Source organism: Zingiber officinale, chromosome 4B (assembly GCF_018446385.1).
Source record: "Zingiber officinale cultivar Zhangliang chromosome 4B, Zo_v1.1, whole genome shotgun sequence".
Lineage (NCBI taxonomy): Eukaryota > Viridiplantae > Streptophyta > Magnoliopsida > Zingiberales > Zingiberaceae > Zingiber > Zingiber officinale.
Window position 1 is genome coordinate 48,670,719 of NC_055993.1, and position 17,214 is coordinate 48,687,932.

The window sequence follows — 17,214 nt, forward strand, 5'->3', positions numbered from 1 at the left end:
GTGAATCCATACAGAGGAGTAACAATTTGTTGAAGTTCACTTGGATCAATTTGTAACTGATCAAAAGCCTTCTTGAATATAATATTGACGGAGCTACCCGTGTCTATGAAGGTACGAGCAATGGCGTAATTGGCTATCACAGCTTTGATGATCAGAGCATCATCATGAGGTATTTCTACCCCCTCAAGATCTCTGGGCCCGAAACTTATTTCAGGGCCAGCTGCTCGTTCCATGCTGCATCCTACTGCATGAATCTCCAATCTTCAGGCATGCGCTTTTCTGGCTCTATTAGAATCCCCATCAGTGGGTCCGCCCGCAATCATATTAATATTGCCTCGAGCAGCGTTATTTCTGTTTTCTTCCTGTCGAGTCATCACAATTTCAGAAGGTGCTTTTTCTGATACTTGGCTAGTGCCGGCCGGAACTGGTATTTCCTCCTGCCGAGTCTCGACCAGATGATATTCCAATTTGGGTGGACTTTGCTGCCTGGGGTATTATTGTCGATAGTAGTTCTGCCTCTGATATCACTCTCTATTGACCCGTCTATTTCTTAAAACAAAACAGTCTTCAACATGATGACTGCTAGTTTTATGATAAGTGCACCACCTCTTGGGTGCTTCTGGCTGTATCTCCACATGTTGTACAGCTTGTGGACGATACTCGGGTTGTCGATGGGGTGGATGAGTTATTCTAGGACCTCTTGGTGGAGGCACAGGAGCTGGAGCTTTCTCTTTAACTTGGGTAGGAGAAGAGGTGACACTCTCCTTTCTACAAGCAGCTTGAGCTTCTTCTACATTAATAAACTCAGTAGCCCGCTCAATCAAGGAATCAAAATTAACAGGGGGGATTTCTTACTAAATCTTTAAAGAAATCATTATCGTTCAGACCTTGAGAGAAAGCACTTACTAATATTTCAGTAGTAGCATTAGGCACATCAATAGCTACCTGATTGAACCTTTTGATGTATGCTCGGATAGACTCTTTAGATGACTGTTTGATTGAAAACAAGCTCCAAGGAGTCTTATGATACCTCTTGTTGCTAGAGAAATGGTGCAGAAAGACTTTCTTGAAGTCCTTGAACTTCCGAATAGATTTTTCTGGTAATCTTTTGAACCAACGCTGTGCTGCTCCTCCGAGGGTAGTAAGAAACATCCGACACTTCACTCCATCAGAGAATTGTTGTAATAATGCTATGTTTTCAAATTTCAGCAGATGATCTTCTGGATCTGTGGTTTCAGTATATTCCCCGATTTGCAGGTTTTGATACCGCTTAGGAGGCAGATCATCCAATACACTTTGGGAAAATGGGGAGATGGCCTTCTCAGGTGAGCTATCACTAGTTATCATTTTGATCTTACGCTTTTCTTTATCAGGTGCTTCACCAGAGGATTCTTGGAACACAGGTCTTCTACCCCCCTGCTCCATAGGAGTACGAAGGAAGGCTCGAGGACGCCTCGTCGGAGAAACAGCAATTGGAGGAAAATAGGCATGTTCCTCTTCTTCTAGTTCCTTTCCTTTCCGCTGCTCAGTAGTCGATATTGCTGGATTATGAGCTGTCGGCAGAGTAGCTCCAGTATGAGCTTGAAGTTGTTATTGTTGTTGCTGCAAGGCTTTTTGGACATGGGAGTTGATAAGAGAATCCAAATCCTCCCGACTAATAGTAAGTAGGTTTGATTTCCCGGCCTCTTCCATCACGTAGTCTCAGACTCAGGTGAGATTCCCACAGACGGCGCCAAATTTGATCCTGTTTGAGAAGTTGGACACGACGAAGATTCGGAGAAAAGAAACCCACCGTACTGATGAAGAATAATGTCTACCGAATACCAATCTGAGAAACCCAAAGCGGATCGGGAAAAAGTAGAGTCACCGGAAACTTACTTGTATGAAGACCTGATGACGAAGAAAGAAACCGGATCTGAAAGAGAAGAAACCCCACTCCGAAGCTTCCCAGACTTCCTGCGCACACCAGATCAACCAACACTATCGTCAGTGACCTAAGACCGGGGTGGGAATCCCTGGCTAGGCCCTCCGACGCTCAAGTCAGTCCTCTCCATAGGTGTCGATGAAGGAAGAAGAAGATGAACAGTCGTTGAAAAACTAGGGTTATGAATGTGTATAATGATGTCCACTTGTGAACTTGTGAACCTGTCAACTTACCTAGCCAACGGAGAGGATTCTCCTTTTTATACCACTTCATATAACCCCCGTAGTCATGAAGTGGACCCCGGTTTGTTAGAGTTCGTTATGAGATGACGTCAGCGGCGTACTTGCGGTGAATCACTTTTAAGGAATCTTTTTTGTACCCCAGATGTACCTTCTTTATCGTTTAGCACCTACAAAATACTATGAAGACACATTTCCCGCCAAAATATATATTTTCTGTCATATAGTTACATACTATAAATATCTCCATTAATCATCATTTCACCCCTCCTGCTGTAATTAATTCCATCTACCAATATTCCTTATATCGATCGAAGTCACTATATTCTATCAAGTGTCTTTCCTAATCATGGGTCATTCAACCGGTCTCGACTCCTCCTAGAAGGCATGTCCCGACCGATATTAGCCTAACTTCCTCTGGGGTATATGTCAGTTAATGCGAATCTTACTTTTGAGAAGTATATTTCTGTCGATATTAGCCTACTCCCTTTAAAGTATATATATATATCTTCTTCCTAGGAGACGTATTTTGGTCGATATAGGCTTACCTCCTATCGGGGTATGTCCCGACCGATATCAGCCTACCTTCATCCTGAAGTTATGTCCCGGCCGATATTAACCTACTCTCTTAAAGTATATATTCCTCCTGAGAGACGTATTTCAGTCGATATAGGCTTACCTCCTATCGGGGTATGTCCCGGCCGATATCAGCCTACCTTCATCCTGAAGTTATGTCCCGGCCGATATTAACCTACTCTCTTAAAGTATATATTCCTCCTGAGAGACTTATTTCGGTGGATATAGGCTTACCTCCTATCGGGGTATGTCTCGACCGATATCAACCTATCTTCATCCTGAAGTTATGTCCCGGCCGATATTAACCTACTCCCTTAAAGTATATATATATTCCTCCTGGGAGATGTATTTCGGTCGATATAGGCTTACCTCCTATCGGGGTATGTCTCGACCGATATCAGCCTATCTTCATCCTGAAGTTATGTCCTAGCCGATATTAACCTACTCTCTTAAAGTATATATATTCCTCCTGGGAGACGTATTTCGGTCGATATAGGCTTACCTCCTATCGGGGTATGTCTCGACCGATATCAGCCTATCTTCATCCTGATGTTATGTCCCGGCCGATATTAACCTAACTCCGCCTTGGAGATATGTCTTGGCCGGTATATACTTAACTGTTTTTCTTTTCCTTCCTCCTTTTCTTTCCTCATCGGGAGACCCACAAAACCTGACCCATATCAGTTACAAAAAAGGAAAGTTTTATCAAAAATTAAAATCATCCTTTTAACTACAAATAAGGAAAGATATCAAACCTCTCTCTTAATCCTTTGTAGAAAGCTGTAAAAGGAAATATTTTAAAATTTAAAAACTCTTTTTTAAAACCATGGCTTCCACAAAAGGAAAGATTTTAAAATTTAAAATACCCTTTTATTTTAATGTGGCCAGCCACCTAGCTTGGGCTCCAAGCTTGGCCGGCCATAAACTTGGCTCCAATCTATGGCTTGGCCGACCCTAGCTTGGGCTCTAAGCTTGGCTTGTCCGGCCACAACAAGATGGGTAAGAAGCTTGGCTTTAAATGGATATAAGACTTTATAAATAAGAGGCTACAATAGGGGCCGAGAGGAGGAATTGGTTTTGGTCTCCCGATGAGCTTGAGCATCCCGTGTTCACCCCGAACACCCAACTCAAGTTCATCAATAATAACTCATACCACTAAAGAGTTATTATTGCACTACCGCACCAATCTCATATTACAATATGAGCTCCTTCTTATCATGAGTGCGTTAGTCTACCTGTGTTTAAGATATCGAATGCCCACTAATTAAATGAGTTACTGACAACTCACTTAATTAATATCTAGCTCCAAGAGTAGTACCACTCAACCTTATTGTCATGTCGGACTAAGTCCACCTGCAGGGTTTACATGACAATCCTTATGAGCTCCTCAAGGGGACATCATCAACCTAGATTACTAGGACACAGTTTCATTCTATAATCAACAACACACCATATAAATAATATCACTTCCCAACTTATCAGACCTATTGATTTAACGAACTAAATCTCACCCTTTGATAAATTAAAGAAATAAATATTAAGTATACATGCTTGTTATTATATCATGATTAAGAGTACACACTTCCATAATAAAGAGGTTTTGTTATTTTATGTAGTCAGTATAAAAGAAACGTCCTCAAATGGTCCTGCTCAATACACTCATAGTGTACTAATGTAATTTTATAGTCAAGATAAACTAATACCAAATTACACTACAACCAGTCCAATGGTTTGCCCCATTCCATCTTGGTTGTGAGCTACTATTTATAATTTTTAAGGAACTAATAACATTATCTTCTGTGTGTCTCCTCACACCATGTTATCTACAATATAAATTAAATGGACAACTACACTTAGCATAAATGTAGTCATTTGACCAATGTGATTCTTATTTCTAAATAAATATTTATACAAAAAGCTAGGCTTTTAGTATACATCCTAACAGCTGTGTCTTTTGCTCCTCGAGTAGTCTTTCACTCCGGCTTCTCGTCCCTCGGAACCACCGCACGCTTCCTTCTCGTTCGTCAGTGTACTCTTCAATAGCGCCTCATCCCTCGTATGCACTCTCTCGTGCCGTCCTTCTCGCTAGCTGCGTCTTCTGCTCGACTCCATGTGCTCCTAAGCTCCTGCACATTTAGACACAAGGTTAAAAACACACAGGATCTAACTTAACTTGTTGATCACACCAAAACAACCTTGGAGTTCCAACAATCTCTCCCTTTTTGATGTGAGCAACCCAAGTTAAGCTAGGATAATTAGACATAAAAAGTAAACTAACTAATTTTGCAATAAAGTGTAAAAAGATAGAAAATTTAAAATTTTTTTCTACCTCCCCCTAGACTTATATTTTTCCTTCTCCCCCTTTGATCACATAAAAACATGGGGTTCAAAGACAAACTCTAAGGGAAAAAAAATTTGAAACTTTGAAAAAAAATTTGCAATAATTTTCAATGAAAAAATATTCTAAGTTAAAAAATTTCTAAGTAAAACTTTAGGTAAGAAAATTTTCTAAGTAAAAACTCTAAATATGAAAAATTTTCTAAGTAAAGCTTTAAGTATGAGAATTTTTTTAAAAAATCCCGACTTAGGAAATTTTGCAAAAATATTTTTGAAAATTTTTCTAAGTAAAAATTTAAGCAAAAATTTCTAATTTCAGAAGAACTTTTAACTTATTTTTCTAAGTATAAGATTTACACAAAAATAATTTCTAAGTAAAAAGAAATGTTTAAAAGACTTTTTAAAGCATTATTAAATTTCAACCTTAATGCTTTATCATAAAGTTAATTAACCATTTTATTTCAATATTTTGACTTCCAGGTCGTGGCGAGACACTAGGCCTTCTTAGTTATTGGAGCAACAACCACTTTCTTAGACAAAGCCTCATAAAGAAATTTATTGTTTAATTTTCTCACTGAAAGCGCTAAATCTAATTAACCGTTCAATTTAAACATGACTTTGGAACCCAATATAGGTTCCAACCTACTGGATTAACTAGAAATTTCTTAGGGATGTATTTCTTTGAAATATTTTTAATCTATCCCTTGTGATATCTAAAATACCAATTTAAATTATTAAATTTTCTAAAATTAGATGAGTATGCACGGTTTTTCAAGTTATCTACTTGTACTTTCATATTATCATTTTCTAATTTCAATTTTTTATTTTCTAATTCTAATTTTTTAAAATCTTCTAACAGACAAGATTTATCTAGAATTAATTTCAATTCTTATTTTCTTTTTCTAGCATGTAACAGTCTTTAGTTAAAAACTTTACAAATTTGAATATTTAGTCAGGTGGTAAAGAGCGTATCTGACTTACCTTGTCGCCTGCTAATGTTCCCCCTGTTGAGCTGCTTTCTTCTGAAGACTCTCCCCCTTCATCGATGCTCTCGATGTTCATTGAGGATGAGCTTACTTCGTCTTCTGGTAGGTACTCGGCTATTAAGGCTATTCTGGCGGTTTCCTCGGTTTTAGATTCTTCTGATGATGACTGGGTGCCCATTGAGGAGTTGGATGCGGCTTCTTTTGGTTCTTCATGGAGCTTTAAGAACTTTTCCCAAAGTTCTTTTGCACTCTGATAGTTGCCGATTTTGTTGAGATCTTCAACCGGTAGTACGCCTAAAAGGTGAAATTCAACCTTACCATTTGATGTAAAATCATCACGTTGCTTTTTGGTCCAGAGGCATTTCTCGATTTCCTCTCCGTTCGTATTCTTTGGTGCTTCATAATCATTTTTCATTATTAACATTAAATCAAAATCTATTTTAAAAAAATACCTGTATCCGTCACTTCCAAAAAGCGAACTCCCTCTTGAACGTTGGTGGGTAGATGTTCATTTCGGCCATCTCGTTGCTTTAGTTGGCGGTTAGTCCTTCTGAGCGTCCTTGCTCTGATATCACTTGTTGGATCAAGGTGGCCAACTATAAGGGGGGTTGAATAGCATGCAAAAATAAAACGAAACCCTTGTCAACTTTCAACAAAGTAACACTTGCATAAATGATAAAAGAAAACTAAAATAAAAGATGAGGCACACAGAGATTTAATTAGTTACAACCGGGGAGGTTGTTAATCCAAGGAAGATGTCACACTAGTATCTCCTTTAGGCTGAGAAGCCTCTTACAACGATGAAGTAGAAAAAGAAAGAAGCTAACTAAATTGAAGCATACAAGTGTTAGAAAATGAATTGCTTGTATTGATTGAAAGCTTCTGGACCAAGGCTATATTTATAGCCTTGGTCGGGTCGCCCCGAAGGGTTCCAGGTGCCCTGGGGGGATAAAACTTTATCCCCAACGTAAGGGATCATGCTTGACGCGATCTGGTTAAAAGTCAACTTTCGGGCGCTCGGAATGGTTCCGGGTGCTGGTTGGTCCTAGGAAGATCGTACCGGTTCCACTGTACAAAAATTTTGTACAAGTGTCGAACCTTTCCTAAACAACCTATTGTGTTCTTTAGAAGTTAAATTAGGAATCACAAACGGAACTTAACATTATTGATTCCAAATTTAACTTATCTATTCTTAATGGTTTAGACTTGGATCGCAAGCGGAACTTAATACTATTGATCCAAATCAACCTATGTTACAAATTTAATTAAATATCTATTTCAAAAATCGGTTCCCAGGACAAACATGGCGAGGCACATGGCCTTCTTGGGTATGAGAGCATCCACCACTGCCTCGACAAAACCTTTTAACGAAATTAAATATTTAATTTCCTAAAATAACATTAGGTTTAACCAAAAAGAACAATCGAATCACAAATTCGAAAAATAAAAAAAAACACAAACACGAATTACAAATTCAAAAACTAGAATATAATGCCTCTTGTGTTTGTAATTCTTACAAAGGAAAATAACTAGCATGATGCAGAAAACAATTACTAGTTATACCTTTTCTTTGTATGCTAATAATCTCGAGATCTTTTGCCGTATTCCACGCGTCGCCTTGGATGTCGTGTGGGCAACGATCATCCAAGATGAACACCACCCAAAAGCCTTCTTCCTCCTTCTCTAAAATCCGGCCACCACCACAAGAGAACAAAAGAGAGCAAGGGGAAAAAGAGAGGAAGAGGGCTGACCACAAGAGGAAGCACCAACTTGAGAATAAGAATTGATAAATCATGAGGCCTCTCCTCCCCTTCTTTTATATTACTTACCCAAGGCAAATAAGGAATGATTTTTAACAAAAATTAAAATCATCCTCTTGTTTTTCCTTTTCCCTTTTAATTTTTCCTTTCCTTTCCTCTTGATTGATTCAATCATCAATCATGGATTGATTGCCTGACCCCTTGCTTGGGCACCAAGCAAGGGTGGCCGACCACATCATCAAGGAGAAAAATAATTTTTATAAAATTTTATAAAAGAAAAAAAATCCTCTTATAAAATTTTACAAGCTCTCTTTCCTATTGTGGAAGTTAAAAAAGGAAAGTTTCAAAAATTTAAAACCAAGTTTTAAAATTTAAAACTTCTCTTCTAAAATTTCCTTTTTTAACATGATTACAAAAATAGAAAGTTTCAAATTTAAAACTTATCTTCCTTTTTTTCTAAAAACCATGAGGATGGTTAAAAACGAAAGTTTTTAAACTTTCTTTTAAACCATGTGGCCTAATTCAAATAAGGAAAGTTTTTAATTTTAAAATCTCTCTTTTAAAACTTGTAGATTTCTACAAAGAGAAGATTTTAAAAATTCAAAACACCCCTCCTTCTATTTGAATTTATTGTGGTCGGCCCCTCTTTGCTTGGACACCAAGAAAAGGGCCGACCCCTTTGAGAAGGAATTGGCCGACCCCTATGGCTTGGTCACCAAGCCATGAGCCGACCCCCTCTTGGACACCAAGAAGGGCTTTTCATGAGTGGACTTGAGGCATTAATGAGGTTATGACAGGGACCTAGAGGAGAAATTGGTTTTGGCCTTCCGATGAGCTTGAGTATCCCGTGTTCGCCCCGAACATATAACTCAAGTTCATCAACAATAACTCATTCCACTAGAGAGTGATTATTGCACTACCGCACCAATCCCAAATTACATTATGGGCTCCTTCTTATCATGAGTGTGTTAGTCTCCCTGTGCTTAAGATATCGAATGTCCATTAATTTAATTGAGTTACTGACAACTCACTTTAATTAATGTCTTAGTCCAAGAGTAGTACCACTCAACCTTATTGTCATGTCGGACAAAGTCCACCTGCAGGGTTTAACATGACAATCCTTATGAACTCCTCTTGGGGACATTCTCAACCTAGATTACTAGGACATAGTTTCCTTCTATAATCAACAACACACACTATAAGTAATATCATTTCCCAACTTATCGGGCCTATTGACTTATCGAGCTAAATCTCACCCTTTGATAAGTTAAAGAAATAAATACTAAATATATATGCTTGTTATTATATTAGGATTAAGAGCACACATTTTCATAATAACTAAGGTCTAGTTCTTTTATTAAGTCAGTATAAAAAGAACTTATCTAAAATGGTTCTACTCAATACACTTAGAGTGTACTAGTGTAATTTATTAGTCAAGATAAACTAATACATAATTACACTACGACTATTCCAATAGTTTGTTCCTTTCCATCTTAGCCGTGAGTAACTGTTTATAATTTATAAAGAACTGATAACATGATCTTCTGTGTGTGACACAATACACCATGTTATCTACAATATAAATTAATTGAATAACTACACTTAACAAATAAAATGTAGACTTTTGACCAATGTGATTCTTTTATTTCAAAAATAAATATTTACAAAAGCTAGACTTTTAGTATACACTCTAACAATCTCCCACTTATACAAAAGACTAAGCTGTCATATCTACTGCCATACATCTGATTCCCATCCCCTCCACATGCCGATCAAAAGCTTTCACCGGAAGGGCCTTAGTGAAAGGATCTACCAGGTTATCTGCTGATGCAATCTTGGCGACAACAACTTCTCCTCGCTTGACGATGTCTCGAATCAGGTGGTACTTGCGCTCTATATGTTTACTCTTACAACTGCACCGCTATTATCACAATAAATTGTGATGATTTTGGGCAAACCAGGAATCACATCTAAGTCCATTAGGAAGTTCCTGAGCCATACAGCTTCTTTGGCTGCCTCAGAGGCTGCCACATACTCAGCTTCCATGGTTGAGTCTGAAATGTATTTCTGCTTGACACTCCTCCATGCAATGACTCCACCTCCTAAAGTAAACACATAGCCTGATGTAGATGTACTATTGTCCCTATTTGATTGGAAATCTGAATCCGTATAACCCATAGGGAGCAAATCGTCTGCTTGATAAACTAGCATATAATCTCTAGTCCTTCTCAGGTACTTTAATATATGCTTTACAACAGTCCAATGTCCTTGTCCAGGGTTACTCTGATATCTGCTAACCATGCCCACGGTAAAACAGATATCTAGTCTCGTACACAACATTGCATACATTAGGCTTCCCATAGCCGAAGCATAAGGAACTGCCTTCATGTCCTCTATCTCCTTTGATGTCTTTGGAGACATCTCTTTGGATAAAGCTACTCCATGCCTAAAAGGTAAGAAACCTTTCTTGGAGTTCTGCATGCTAAAACGAGCAAGGATTGTATCTATATATGAAGCTTGAGATATGCACAACATCCTTTTCTTGCAATCCCTTATGACTTTGATCCCAAGAATGTGTGCACATTCTCCTAAGTCCTTCATATCAAATTGTTTGGATAACCATACCCTTACATCCGATAACACTTTGATATTATTTCCAATTAACAAAATATCATCTACGTATAGTACAAGAAATACCATCACGTTTCCGTTACACTTCTTGTATACACAACACTCATTCGGACACTGAATAAATCCATATGACTGGATTACTTCGTTAAACCGGATGTTCCAAGATCTTGAAGCTTACTTCAGCCCATAAATTGATCGATTCAGCTTGCACACTAGATGCTCTTTGCCTTTTTCAATGAATCCCTCTGGTTGCTTCATATGGATGTTTTCTTCAAGACTTCCATTAAGGAAAGCTGTCTTGACATCCATTTGCGAAATCTCATAATCCATATGAACGGAAATGGATAAGAGTATCCGGATAGACTTAAGCATAGCTATTGGTGAAAAGGTCTCCTCATAATCGATTCCCTCTTTTTGAGTATACCCTTTCGCAACAAGCCTTGCTTTGAAGGTTTCTATCTTCCCGTCTATCTCTCTTTTCCTTTTGTAGATCCACTTGCATCCAACGGCTTTTACACCATTTGGTGGTTCTACAAGCTCTCAGACCTTATTAGAATACATAGACTCTATTTCAAAATTCATTGCCTTTTGCCAAGATACTACATCTTTATCTTGGAGTGCTTCGTCATATGTCCGGGGAACATGTTCATGTTTACCCAGGATCAAGTCCGAAGACTCTCCCAAAAACATGAATCTTTCAGGTTGCTTTACAACCCTCCCTCTACGACGAGGCACTGTCTCTGGTTGTGTATCATGTGTGACACGTGTTGCAGTCTCTTGTGGTACTTTATCTTGTACTGTTGGTACTAATAAAGTAGACATGCCCTCTCACTACAAGAAAAACGTCATTCAACAACACTCAAACAACAACGGTTTTATACCAAATGGTTGTTTTTTTGCCTTTTAACAACGGTTTTAACAAAAACCGTTGTCTTTTAGTAATTTTTTTTTGCCTATGACAACGGTTTTTAAAAATCGTTGTCTATTTATGTTTTTTTGGGGCTACGACAACGATTTTTAAAGGCTACGACAATAGTTTTTTAAAACTGTTGTCTATGTGCGCTTTTTTTTGGTATTACGACAATGGTTTTTAAAAACTGTTGTCTATTAAGTGTTGTTGAATGTCGTTGTTTCTTTCTTTCACCGCTTTTTCCCCTTCGCCAGTTTTTTCCACGGCGTTTTTCTTTCCCTCTCCCCGAAATTTTTTGCCCAAGCCCTAAACCCGTTGCCCCTTCTTTGCCCCGCCTCCTCCCTTCTGCTGCCCGCTTCCACCGCTCCGTTTCCACTACCACTCTACACCTCTGACTGTACACTCGTAGGTCCTCTCTCTTCCCCTGCCTCTTCACCTCTTCCACCTCCGCCCCTGTCGTCGCAACCACCATCTCCGTCGGAGACAATCTTCCTGACACCAACCACTCCTACTTCGACTCTGATGGGGAGCTCCAGACCGTCACCATCTCTGATCTCACTAAGGGCAAGAAAGCCATCTTCTTCGCCGTCCCGGGGCCTTTACGCCGACGTGCTCAAAGAAGCACCTCCCTGGATTTGTGGAAAAGGCTGGGGAGCTGCATGCCAAAGGCGTAGACACCATTGCCTGCATCTCGGTCAACGACGCTTTTCGTGATGCATGCTTGGAAGAAGGATCTCAACATTAGGGACGAGGTTTTTCTACTCTCCGACGAAAATAGGGAGTTCACCCTGGCACTCGGGGTGGAGTTGGATCTGTCAGACAAGCCCATGGGCCTAGGCGTCCGATCCCAGCGCTATGCGTTGCTGGCAGAAGATGGAGTTGTCAAAGTGCTCAACTTGGAGGATGGAGGTGCCTTTACCTTCAGCGGCACCGATGACTTGCTGAAAGTCCTTTAACAACCCTTCAACATCATCCCTGTTTCAGGTCCGTGCTTTTTTTTCCTTGTCTGTTTGCAGTTATCTATTTTTATGATCTCCAAAACTATTGAATTTGGATAAACGAATCATGGTTATGCTTTTTTAAGAATGAATATTTAGTATTTCCTAACTTTTTGGAGAACCAACTCAGGCAGTTTAATTGACTGATGATGATTGTTGTGTGTAGACCAATTGTTCGCCCAAATGCTTAAGAGAACGAAATGCAATATCTGTCATTCATAATCTAGGTGGCTGCTGAAATCTATCATGACCTCTCTACTGATTTTCAAATCAATCACAATATCTCCAATCGTCGAGTAAGGTAATGAACACGACATTGTTGATTCTTCTTATATATGATACTAAATGAAAAGCATGCAAAGCTAGATTCCCACAAAGAAATAATTTATACAATTATAATAACTCATTATTTATATGGTGGTATACTTTAAACAATTGTCGACCTATTTTGAAATTTTAAAAAGGCACAACAAAATCTGCAAATAGAAAATTTTTAATACTATCTACATTATCTATCTGGAATCTTCAACAGACGATAAAAATGTGATTGATTTCTATTTCCTATCTCTGTTTCAGGTCTTGCTAGTTCTGTTGAGTACATTCCAAATGCAAGAGTTCCTTTGCTTAAATACATTAGCAGGCAACATAATATTTCTTTTGATGTCTCCGTTAATAATCATCTTGGTGTAATGAAGTCCAACGTTCTTAAATGGCTATCTGAAATTGATAACCGTTTCTGTGACATGGTTTTAGTGGTTAGCATTTGTTGTAAGCATTTTTTAAAGTGTTATTAGATTTCTTTGTGATGTTATTCCATTCCTTTTCTCAGCTGTAGGAGTGGGCTAAAGCACAAGATATTAATGATCCAAAGTCTGGGAGTTTAAGTTCCTATGCCCTTTGTTTGTTGGTTATCTTCCATTTTCAGGTAAAGTTGTGAGTTTGTGATTCTTTTCTGCTCATTTCTTGATGCAATATCAACTATCAAATTCTTTTCTAGAATCCTTCGTGTTGTTTTACTTTTTCTTTAGCAGACCTGCGAACCACCAATTTTCCCACCACTGCAAGCAATAATTAATGAAGAAAGAATTTCTGATCGAGGTATATATCTTCTAGAGCCTTGAAACATCTTTATTTCTTACGTCTTTTTTGCATGCCTGCATGTCTATAATTATGATATAGGCCTTTCCTTAGTGTATGTGTATTTTCTACTGTTTGTTGCTGCAGGATGGAGTAACTTCTCTGGGAGTCCTTTTGAGGATGTGTGTTCCGCAAATATACAGAGGTTCAGATCTAGCAGAATCATAAACCAAAGCTCTCTTGCTCAACTTTTGCTGTCCTTTTTCGACAAGGTGCGATCTTTTAGATTCATGGCTAGTTACCTAATTGTACAACATTTAGCGTTTTAGACTGAGCAAGTCTCGATTTTCTTATCTTGAATTTATATAAAGTAGGTTATGATAGAAAGAGGCTATTGGGATATTGATCAATATTAAATCTATATGTGCAGTTTTCAGATATTAGAACTTCTGGTTCAGATTATAGCATCTCGACATATGAAGGACAACAAAAAAACCATCATTTTTGTTGATCGCTGCCCCTGATTGTAAGATTGTTGATGTTTCTACTGAAATTTCTTGGAATGATTACTTGCAGTCTATAGCTAGTTGATGATCTTTCAACTTTACAGATAGAGGATCCTTTCGAGTGAATGGAAAATTCTGCTAGAACAGTCCGCTGGGTTGAACTACCTAAGATATCAAATGCATTTCAGAATGCACACAATAAGCTTTCGTCTGGTTCGGTGCTCTCTGATCATGACTCCTTGCTCTCTCTTTTGACTAGGCCTTTCCTTGCTTCTAAGTTTCGTGAGCAGCAATCGTCAACACATTGCATCTGTTTTATTTGATTATGTGAAAGATAACATTTTCTTTAATGCAAGAACATGACACTTGAGATAGAAATGAGTGTAAAATAAGTCAATTAATATCTTAATTGTCTCGGAAGAAGTCTATTGTGTCACTTGTGCTGGGCTACTGTATAATTTGAATACTTAATTCTATATTTTTCCCTCTACTTGACATTATAATTGTTTCTCTTTGAAAGTGCCCTTAATCTTAGTCCTTTATCTCGTATTGACTTTATTCACAGATTATTAGTCTTGATGAAGCTCATACCTCTTGAGTGCTTGACAGATAAGTAGATTAGAAATCTTTGTTTTCTTAAACACACTAATGGTTTTATTTTGTTTCCAGACACTTGATGGTGAAACAAGACCTATCGGAGCTTAGTTTCTACAATGTTACAACAGATTTATCTGAGAATCCCTTATCCCTCCTTTGAGATAATAATTGTTGATTAGGAGTCATCCACTAGTGGGAATTACATGAAACCCTTGATCAAGTTGTATCCGCTATTGCATGAATAAGTTGATTAAAGTTGCAAGTTGAGCTTGTACTTTCACTAAGACTAGAAACTTTATCCTTTAATCAAGTAGTAGCTTCTTGATGGAGTTTATTTAGCATATGAAACTCATTTAAGATTTATGTCTGTTGTTCAATGTTTTTTTTGACCTCATACTTGTTATAATTTTTTGTTTATAATGCATTGGACCTTATTTAACATTGTTTAAATTTTAAAGTGTGTATTTAAATAGATATATAACAAGTAGCCTTATTGAAGAAACCACAGTGCCAAAGAGGAACATTATTGCAGTCATTCAAAGGTTCAATATCCAAGTTAGCAATTTGACTCAAGTAAGTTTTACAATAGCTTCTTTATATAACTATACTTACATGTTAGATTTTCCCTTGAATTGTTGTCAATCAATAGAATAATGATGCACCACCATGATCTCATCTACCAATTCTCTTTAAATGCTCTCTGATGTCGATCTCTCCATTCACTCATTTCAGCACCAACAAAGAGCTAGCTTCATATACATCAACAATCACCCTATTCTTCAGGTAATATATATAGATAGACTTTTGTTTTTTAAATTTTCTTGTATACCAGTGCTATCGATGTTATTTTCTTACATGTAGAACTACAATGAATGGAAAGAAAGGTAGCAGTATTCAGATCGACATTTGCTTGCCGCCAAACTCAACACCACAATCAGAAGCATGAAGAAGAACTACAATTAAGTGCAATCCTACATGGCGTGAACCATCATTAAAAGTTTCTAGTCTTTTGGTTATTGTTCATTAGTTGTAAATAGAGTTTATTTGTTTATTTGTATTGGGATAAATTTTATTTGAACATGAGATATGTTTCTTCTTTTATGATTGTAATTCTTGTATAACTAACATTTTGAATGATTTTGATGTGGGAAATAATATTCTTTCTTGATTATGATTCTTTATTATATATTTAAATTGAAATCTGATATATTGGTATTAAAATATAATAATTTAAAAGACAATAGTTTAAAACTGTTATTGTTGTCTATCACTCTCAAAGACAATGGTTAAAAACCATTGTCGTAGCCCCAAAAATGATTGTAACATGCAGAAAAATGATCTAAATAGCAATGGTTTTAAACCGTTGTCTTTCCATTCAAAGACAACGGTTTAAAATCGTTGCAAAACTGTTGTCTTTTCATTCAAAGACAACGGTTTAAAAACGTTGTCGTAGCCCCCCACTTTTAACAACACTGTCAATTATGTTTTTGTTGTAGTGTCTCTTATTTCTTCTAGAACAATTTTACTCATGGGCTTATGGTTTATTACATAATCATCTTCTAAAAATCGAGCATTGGTGCTAACAATGATCTTCTGATTTTTAGGATTATAAAACAAACCCCCTTTCGTTCCTTTAGGATATCCCACAAACAGACATACTTCTGTACGTGATTCCAACTTGTCAGTATCTCCCTTCAGCACATGTGCTGGACTACCCCATATTCGGATATGATTCAGACTAGGCTTATGCCCATTCCATAATTCCATGAGAGTAAAAGGAACTATTTTAGAAGGTACCATATTCACAATGTATACTGCTGTTTCTAAAGCATATCCCCAAAACGAATTTGGTAATTCTAAATAACTCATCATCGATCTAACCATTTCCATAAGAGTCCTATTCCTTCGTTCTACCACACCATTCTGTTGGGGTGTACCAGGTGCAGAAAATTGGGATTGAATCCCGGCTTCTGATAAGTAATTTCTAAACTCTCCAAAGAGGTATTCGCCACCACGGTCAGACCGTAGTGTCTTCATACTTTTACCAAGACGTTTCTCCACATCAGCCCTATATTCTTTGAACTTATCAAAGCATTCAGACTTGCGGTGCATCAAGTAAATGTATCCGTATCTTGAATAATCGTCTATAAAGGAGATGAAATATTCATAACCACCTCTTGCCTTGACAGACATAGGACCACACAAATCAGAATGAACCAGTTCTAACACATCTTTGGCTCTATACCCCTTGACCTTAAAAGGTCTCTTGGTCATTTTACCTTCCAAGCAAGATTCACAGGTTGAAAAGTTTTCCAACTCTAATGAACCTAAGAGTCCATCGGCTACAAGCCTTTGAATCCTACTTAAATTAATATGACCAAGCCTTAGATGCCAAAGATATGTTTGGTTCATTTCCGAAGGTTCCTTTCTCTTATTGGATTTAGAAGATGTGTTATTAATTTTCATTTTTTGCTTTATGGAAGTAATTGGATTTAAAGTATATAAATTGTCAACCAATGCACTAGAACAGATAATAGCCCTATTTCTCTTTATAACCACATTGCTATTAAAAGAAACAGAATATCCATCCAAATACAGTTTAGAAACTCAAATTAAATTCTTTCTAAAACTGGGTACATAAAGATAATTATTTAAAACCAAACTTCTATTCCT

The 17,214-nt window shown here is 37.5% G+C and overlaps 2 long non-coding RNA genes and 1 pseudogene across 3 annotated transcripts in view; all 3 read left to right on the plus strand.

Moving 5' to 3' along the window:
* Window positions 1-1,514, plus strand: part of LOC121977531 — a 31,038-nt gene extending 29,524 nt beyond the window's left edge. The window contains exons 3-4 of the long non-coding RNA XR_006110899.1: window positions 1,258-1,325; window positions 1,404-1,514. This is a non-coding gene — a long non-coding RNA (uncharacterized LOC121977531). The remainder of the gene's footprint in view (window positions 1-1,257; window positions 1,326-1,403) is intronic.
* Window positions 1,515-6,121: 4,607 nt separating this feature from the next.
* LOC121978245 lies at window positions 6,122-12,327 on the plus strand (annotated as a pseudogene).
* A 185-nt stretch (window positions 12,328-12,512) lies between these two features.
* Window positions 12,513-15,551, plus strand: LOC121977532. 2 transcript variants are annotated; one of them, XR_006110900.1, is made up of 9 exons: window positions 12,513-12,662; window positions 12,938-13,116; window positions 13,191-13,286; window positions 13,393-13,459; window positions 13,586-13,710; window positions 13,869-13,964; window positions 14,049-15,114; window positions 15,274-15,324; window positions 15,403-15,551. It is a non-coding gene; the product is annotated as an uncharacterized LOC121977532 (long non-coding RNA). The 2 variants fall into 2 exon arrangements; XR_006110901.1 differs by lacking the exon at window positions 12,938-13,116 and having other exon boundaries at window positions 15,403-15,550.
* Window positions 15,552-17,214: the final 1,663 nt, after the last annotated feature.